The following is an 8,261-nucleotide window of genomic DNA, read 5'->3' as shown; positions in this document are numbered from 1 at the left end:
CATCTAAGTCTGTTTGTCTGTCTGTTTATCCATCTGAGCAACAATGTTCCTCCATTAAAATCACTCTCCCCCCCCCACAATGTCCAGATCTTTTTATACAACCCCAGGGCACACATGGAGACCAATTAAGAGCTGATGAATCATCTCTGTCAAATGAAGTCATTCATTCACAGGCCAAAGCGAATAACCATTCCCATGAGACCAACACTGAGTCACCCCTGCTACAAATTCATAGTAATCACCATGACAACACTTTTGCAATTGATAGCATATCTGCAATTCATTAGATAACTGTTATTAATTATTGAATAATACTTTGAAACCACTAAGAATTCTTAGCACTTTATAATTATGGTATAAGGTAAGGGAGCGGAAGGGAGCTGAAGGAGGGTTGCTTCTGAGCAAGGATGCTTTTCTAAGCATTCCTTTGAGATGAATGAGAGGCAAGATGCTTTATTGCCATTGCAGAGAGGGGAAACAAGGAAAGACATATTACCTGTTCTAAGTCACCACTACTTAGCTGGAATATAGATGAGACTTGTGAGCTCCTTTCCTCTCAAAGGCTCCAAAAGCTTTTGTTTCTTTAAATGGTAAGAGAGAGAGAATCGGGCTATGTATGATCTCTGTTTCCATTTGCAAGGACAGTTTGGTACTGGACTCGCTCCAATAACTTCTAGGTGACTGGAAGGTAGCTGTTCACCGAGGCAGAGCTCCAGCTTCCTAATGGGAAGGAGGAAGCACCTTGGTATGGCCAAGCCTTGTTGATTGATGCCCTTGCTGCCCCCTTCAAAAGGCCCTCTCATTTCCAAAGATGGAGATGCGTCTGGGCCCCAGGCCATTTCTCAGACTATCACATGGGGCCCAGGCTCTTTGCCAGCACAGATGTTTCCCTGAGCTCTTAAGACACCCATCTTTTCTCCCTTCCCTACTCCTGTTTTTTAAATTCATCTCCCTAGAATAAAAAGAACAACCCTCACCCTATGCCATGTTGTCCTGCTCTAGGATTTCTCTGAGAGAAGTAGGAAGTTACCTACAGTATCACTCCATCATCATCATCATTATCATCATCTTCATCATCATCTCTCTCTCCACCCCTCCCTCTTTCTTTCTCTCCTTCCCTTTATCCCTCCTCTCTTTCCCCCCTACTTCCCTCCTTCCCTCTTTCTCTTCCTCTCTCTCCTTGTCTCTTTCTGTCCTCTTCCCTCCCTCCCTCCTTCTCTCTCTGTTTTTTCTGTTTCTGTCTCTTTTCCTTTTCAAGATAAGAGGAAAAAGGGAAAGTTGAGATGAATAGAAATTAGACAAAGTTCTAGGACTATGTTCCATTTGTTGATCATTCAATCACCTAAGTCTCCTTGATGTGACTCCTAAGAAATAAAGATTGAGAGAAAGGATTTGGGGATGGAGAGGGCATTGAAAAGAGAAGAATTTCCACTCTGGAAGAGAATAATAAATATACATATGAATATTTTAGAAGCAGACCATGGCAAGACATGTGTTGGGCATATGTGTTGGAGCAGAAGAAAGAAGGGCACAGCAGTGGAGATCTGAAGGGGACATATTTCTATTTATGGGTACATACAAGAGCTTTAAAAATAGACACCTGATGATGTACTTATACTTCAGTGTTACAAGGAGTCATGCCAGTGAGCCCATTGAGTTTGCCATGGATAGGAAATCTGCCTTTTCCAGCACCTTTAATTTGCATGGAATCCAAGAAGCATTTTTTTATGGGGAATCAGGGTTGCAAAGTTTCTTTGATAACTCAGCTGAGAGATATGTAAAGAATCTGAAAGAGAGGAAAGAAGAATCCATTCAAACGATATACATAAAATATCTAAGAATTTTTCTAATTAACAAATTTACTGGGTGCAACTAGCTTGTATATGGTGGGCTAGATCCCCAAAGTGCTAAATTTGGCCTTTTGCAGTCTCAAAGAAAAGAGCTGGCAGAACTCCTTCAGCCCCCAGCCACATTGTAGCCAAAAAGAGCAGCAACAGTAGCAATGAATGGATCCAACAGAGAATAATAGCACAGCTGATAGACCAGAGCTGCCAAGGATCCCAGCTTAGTAAAGAAAATAGTTTGCTCAAAAATATCACCAGGGGCAACACTGATTGTTAGTTGTCCTGACTATATGTATTCCCTACATATGTACTGTGTTATGTATGTTCCTTGATCATCTGTGTTACATAATGGTATGTTCTGGTAAATGTTTAACTGGCTCTGCTGAAAGGGAAAAAAATCCAGTTTGCACTTCACACCCTTAAGTTTAATCTTTATTATTATCATTTTCTTCATCAATTTCTTAAGTTTAGATAAACAAAATAATAAATCAAGCTCTGATTTATAGCATTTGCTGATTTCTGAAGTATAAATACTTATAATGAAAATTGAACAGTAAATTCTCTCAAGAAGGCTCCAGTATACTCCTGCTTGTATTTAGATGTATATAAATATGTATACACATATGCATATACATGTGTGTGTGCACGTATACAAACACACATGCATATGTGTACAATATCTGTCATCTATCTATACATACACATATATGTATATTGTTTCTTAAATTCCACTGGTGATGTAGTAACTTGTGGGAGAGTATAACACTATGGATATGTGGAAAATCATTTGTGTCATTTATCTTGCTATGTTATGTAATTTAATTCCTGTGTGCACGTATACACATGCACCCATTTTTTGAACTAATATTAATCTCGTTTGGCTAGTTAAAAAACATACTGGTGGGGGTTCATAAGCTATGTTTTTGAATGGATGTTGAACCATACCCAAAATGTGCCTTAAACAAGAGATTGTATTGGAGTGCTATGTTCCATGGAGTCATGAAAATTTGGATGTGACTGAACAACAACAGAGAAGTACAATAATCCTTAGACCTTAGACTATAGTAATGAAGCTTTAATCTCAACAGACTGAAATTATGTGTGAGTGAAAAGTCTTGCCCTGGTTTCTTAAGAGATCCTTGTTTTGCAGCAGATGGCTGGTACCCAATCCCAGGCAGAATCCTTTCCAGGAAATGAGTTGCCCTAAATTAGTACCAACTCAATTGAATATGAAGAGAATTTATATACGATGATCCTCTCATTTAATTAGCCAACTTCCACTGGAGTTTATTTGATTCACTTCTCAGAGGATAGTACAGAGAATTCCCTGTTTTGGGAATCTAGAAAACCATGATTTAACCCCAATTCTAGACCTATGCTTGGAGACTACTAAAGTTTGCAAAACCTTAGAAGTTCTCTACTTCAATCCCTTTATTCAACACATAATGAAAATGAGACCCAGAAAGGACAACTACTTTCCCAAAGTCACTCAGCTAAGCAGACACTGAATAGGGACTAGAAAGCAAACATTTCTCTCCAGGCTAACTATAACTTTGTGCCAATCATTCAGCTTCTCCAGGATTCTTTCCTAAGGACCTTTCCAATGTTTTTTTCTTTCCTTTAATAGCTTTTTAATTTTTCCAAAATAGTTTTCAACATTCACCTTTGCAAAATCATGTGTTTCAAAATTTTTCCCTCCCTCCCCTTCTTCGCATTTGCCCAGATAGCAAGCTAGCTGATAAATAGGTTAAATATGTGCAATCCTTCTAAACGTATTTCCATATTCATGATGTTGCACAAGAAAAATCAGATCAAAAGGAAAAATCATGAGGAAGAAAAACAAACAAACAAGCAAGCAAACAAATAACATCAACAACAAAGGTAGAAATACTATGCTGTGATCTACATTCATTCCCCATAGTCCTCTCTCTCTGAAGGCTCTTTCCCTCACAAGTCTATTGGAATTGCCTTGAATCACCTCATTGTTGGAAAGAGCCAAGGCCTCACAGTTGATCATCACATAATCTTATTACTGTGTACAATGTTCTTTTGGTTCTGCTCACTTCACTCAGCATAATTTCATGTAAGTCTTTACTTTTTTCCCCTGAGGCTATTGGAGTTAAGTGACTTGCCCAGGGTCACACAACTAGGACAGGTTAAATGTCTGAGATCAGATATGAACTCAGGTCCTACTAACTTCAGGACTGGTGCTCTATCCACTACACCAACTAGCTTCCCCAAGTCTTTAATTTTCTGAAATCAGCCTGCTTATCATTTCTTTTTTTTTTTTTTTTAATAATTTTTTATTGACAGAACCCATTCCAGCATTATCCCTTGCACTCACTTCTGTCTCGATTTTTCCCTTCCCTCCCTCCACCCCCTTCCCAGATGGCAAGTAGTCCTTTACATGTTGAATAGGTTACAGTATATCCTAGACACAATGTATGTGTGCAGAACCAAACGGTTCTCTTGTTGCACAGGGAGAATTGGATTCAGAAGGTATAAATAACCCGGGAAGAAAAACAAAAATGCAAGCAGTTTATATTCATTTCCCAGTGTTCTTTCTTTGGATGTAGCTGCTTCTGTCCATCCTTGATCTATTGAAACTGAATTAGCTCTCTTTATCGAAGAGATCCACTTCCATCAGAATACATCCTCAAACAGTATCGTTGTTAAGGTATATAATGATCTCCTGGTTCTGCTCATTTCACTTAGCATCAGTTCATGTAAGTCTCACCAGTCCTATCTGTATTCATCCTGCTGGTCATTCTGTACAGAACAATAATATTCCATAATGTTCATATACCACAATTTACTCAACCATTCTCCAACTGATGGGCATCCATTCATTTTCCAGCTTCTAGCCACTACAAACAGGGCTGCCACAAATATTTTGGCGCATACAGGTCCCTTTCCCTTCTTTAGTATCTCTTTGGGGTATAAGCCCAGTAGAAACACTGCTGGATCAAAGGGTATGCACAGTTTGATAACTTTTTGAGCATAGTTCCAAATTGCTCTCCAGAATGGCTGGATGTGTTCACAATTCCACCAACAATGTATCAGTGTCCCTGTTTTCCCACATCCCCTCCAACATTCCACATTATCTTTCCTTGTCATTCTAGCCAATCTGACAGGTGTGTAGTGGTATCTCAGAATTGTCTTAATTTGCATTTCTCTGATTAATAATGATTTGGAGCATATTTTCATATGTCTATAAATAGTTTCAATTTATTCAGCTGAGAATTGTCTGTTCATAGCCTTTGACCATTTATCAATTGGAGAATGGTTTGATTTCTTATAAATTAGAGTCAATTCTCTATATATTTTGGAAATGAGGCCTTTATCAGAACCTTTGACTGTAAAAACGTTTTCCCAGTTTATTGTTTTCCTTCTGCTTATCATTTCTTAATAGCACAATAACATTTCATTACATTCATGTATTATAACTTTATTCAACCATTCTCCAATTGATAAGCATTCACTAAATTTCCAGTTCCTCACCACTACAAAAAGGGCTGCTACTACAAGCATTTTTGCATGCGTGGGTTCTTTTCCCTTTTTATGATCTCTTTCGAAACAGACCCAATAGAGACACTGCAAGGGTAATGCACAAGCATGATAAATGTAGAAATAGGTTTAGAAGAATTGCATATGTTTAACCTATGTTGGATTACTTGCTATCTAAGGAAGGGGGAGTGGAAGGGAGGGAGAGAGAAAAATCTGGAACAAAGTTTTGCAAGGGTGAATATTGAAAAATATCTTTACATGTATTTTGAAAATAAAAAGCTATTTTTTAAAATGTTATGCACAGTTTGATAGCCCTTTGGGCATAGTTCCAAATTGCTCTCCAGAATGATTGGACCTTTCCAATGTTAACAGGATTAGATGACCCTAAAATTCTGTTGTGAGATTATTAAATCGTGGAATTTCAGAATTGGAAAGACCTTGGTAGTTTTTCAGCCCAATTTGTGTCTGAGATATCAAAGTTAGAATTTGAGTTGGAAGGAACCTCAGAAGTTACTCAGTCCAATCTGTATGAATGAATGAATAAAGCATTTATTAAGTGTATACTATTTGCAAAGCATTATTCTAAACCCTGGGGATATAAACAGAAATACTAGACAGTCCCTGCTCTTAGAGAAATCACATTCTAATCAGGGAGACATCACAAGTTTCAAGTAGGTTTCAGCTACAAGTCAAATGGAAAAATCCCATGGTCCTTAAGGTGAGTGACAAAGCTTCTTTAATTCTCTGTCCATTAATAAAATTATATCAGTTCTTGACTTTGAATTATTTAGTAGCGTCAAGGACTTTAGGGGCAAGATCTTTCTTTTCTGAGTTCTCAGTGGCTGTGGCTCTGGCAGAAACAATTTCCAGAATGCTCTCTCCAGGGACTGCTTCCCAGAATGTTGGCTAAGATCAGTGCTGGATTGGAAGTATAACTACCCCCAAAACTCTTGGGTTCAGGGTCCTGGCGTGTTTCTTTCATGGTCTAAGGGAGATGATGGTCAAGATAATGATATTAGCCCAGCATCTGCTGCCTCCCATCTATCCCTTACACGGCTTGGTACACCAGCTTTTTTGAATAGTCTGCCCTATATGGGGCATTTGGTTGGCAGTTAGTGGGAATGGCTGGTTCTCTCTCTTTGTCAGAGGATGGTTCCAAGATCTAGGTTAGAAGGAAGACTGATGGTCTAGAGGATACCACCATTCCCTGGATACCTCGGCCTATTTGATTGTTGGTAGCAGGTGATCTTCAGGTATCTCTGGTGGTAATGAGGAGTCCAGATCCTCCTCCACAATGATTTATTCCCTCAGTAATGGCCATAAGGTCTAGCTTAGAAGCAGGTCTGATGCTTTGGAGGTTATTGATATTTCCAAGGCTCTTAGACTCAGGGTCCTGAGCTGTTTCTATGAGGGGCAGAGAAGAAATGTATGTCAAGGTAATGATGGTTTGACATGCCTGGTAACATTGTCTCCTGTCTTTCCCTCAGGATACTTTGATATTTCAATGAACTCATTAGTATTCTAAAGCAGGGATCCTTAAAATTTCAGGAACATAAGACCTGCTAGAAGGTACAGAGGATAGAGATTGGCCCTGAAGGCAGGAGGATCTGAGTTCAAATTTAACCTCAAACCCATAACACTTAGTAGCGTGTGACTCTGAACAAGTCACTTAACCCCAGTTGCTTCACAAAAAAACAACAGACAAATCAAATTCAGGGGCATGGCAGTGTAAAGTAGTGAAATGAATACCAATCCCAAGGTTCCACAAATTTGGGTTCAGGTTCATGTTCTCATCCTTACTACTACTAATACCTCACATTTATATAATGCTTTAAGATTTGCAAGTAATACATAAGACAACAATCCTGTGACAGATATTATTATCACTCCCATTTTACAGAGGAGGAAAGAAAACCTCAGAAAAATTAATACTTCTAGGGACACACAACTAATATCTAAGACAAAATTTAAACTCACTTCTTTTTTTTCCTTTTTGCTGAGGTAATTGGGGTTAAGTGACTTGCTCAGGATCACACAGCTAGGAAGTGTTAAGTGTCTGAGGCCAGATTTGAAGTCCTCCTGACTTCAGGGCTGGTGCTGTATCCAGTGTTTCATCTAGCCATCCCTAGACCCAGTTCTTCTTAACCTGGTATAGTGCTTTATGTACTTTGCCATCTCTGGATATTCCATGATCTGTGGATATGTCAGCTATATTTTTAAAAGGACAATAATTCTTCATTACTTACCTCAGAATATTGTTGAAGCATCTAAGTGATAGACATTATTATTCTCTGACATCAAGAGATTATTATATTGTATTGTAATTGGCTTAATCTAGCAAAGGATCTTAGGGAGGTATTTTAGAGTGGCAGGGAAGACTAGGCAATATAAGAAAACATATAAAGAGAATGATTTCCAGGTAGCTTTTGGACTTCAAACTCTAGCAGGTAGAAGCTCTGTGTCAGGGAACCATGCCCTCCAATAACTATTATGTGCAAAGAGAAACTTGTACCTCTGGTAGAAAACATAGAAATAATGGTGTTTGGAGGTAAATCAGGTTAAAATCCACTGCTCCAAACACCCGGAAGAAGTGAGCTGGATGGCATAATAGCTCTAGTGGAGAATAAGGACTTGACTCAGAAATACTGTGCCTTTGCCAAGAACTGGAACAGGTAAGGGAGACCATCATTCAGGTGCCTCTAAGGCCTTTAAGTCCAAGGAAAGGGAAGAACAGTAGCTAAACCAGCACCTGTAAATGGGCCCCTGGCTGGAAATCAAACAGGGAGAGGTACTGCCAAGCTGCCTCACCTTTTGTCTCTCAACAGGACTGCAGCACCCACAAAAATCTATATATCAAGGATAGCTTTGTATGCCTTATATCTTATTTTTTGTTTGTTTCTTAATTAAAAA

Source organism: Antechinus flavipes, chromosome 2, assembly GCF_016432865.1.
Source record: "Antechinus flavipes isolate AdamAnt ecotype Samford, QLD, Australia chromosome 2, AdamAnt_v2, whole genome shotgun sequence".
Lineage (NCBI taxonomy): Eukaryota > Metazoa > Chordata > Mammalia > Dasyuromorphia > Dasyuridae > Antechinus > Antechinus flavipes.
This window is presented reverse-complemented; position numbering follows the sequence as displayed.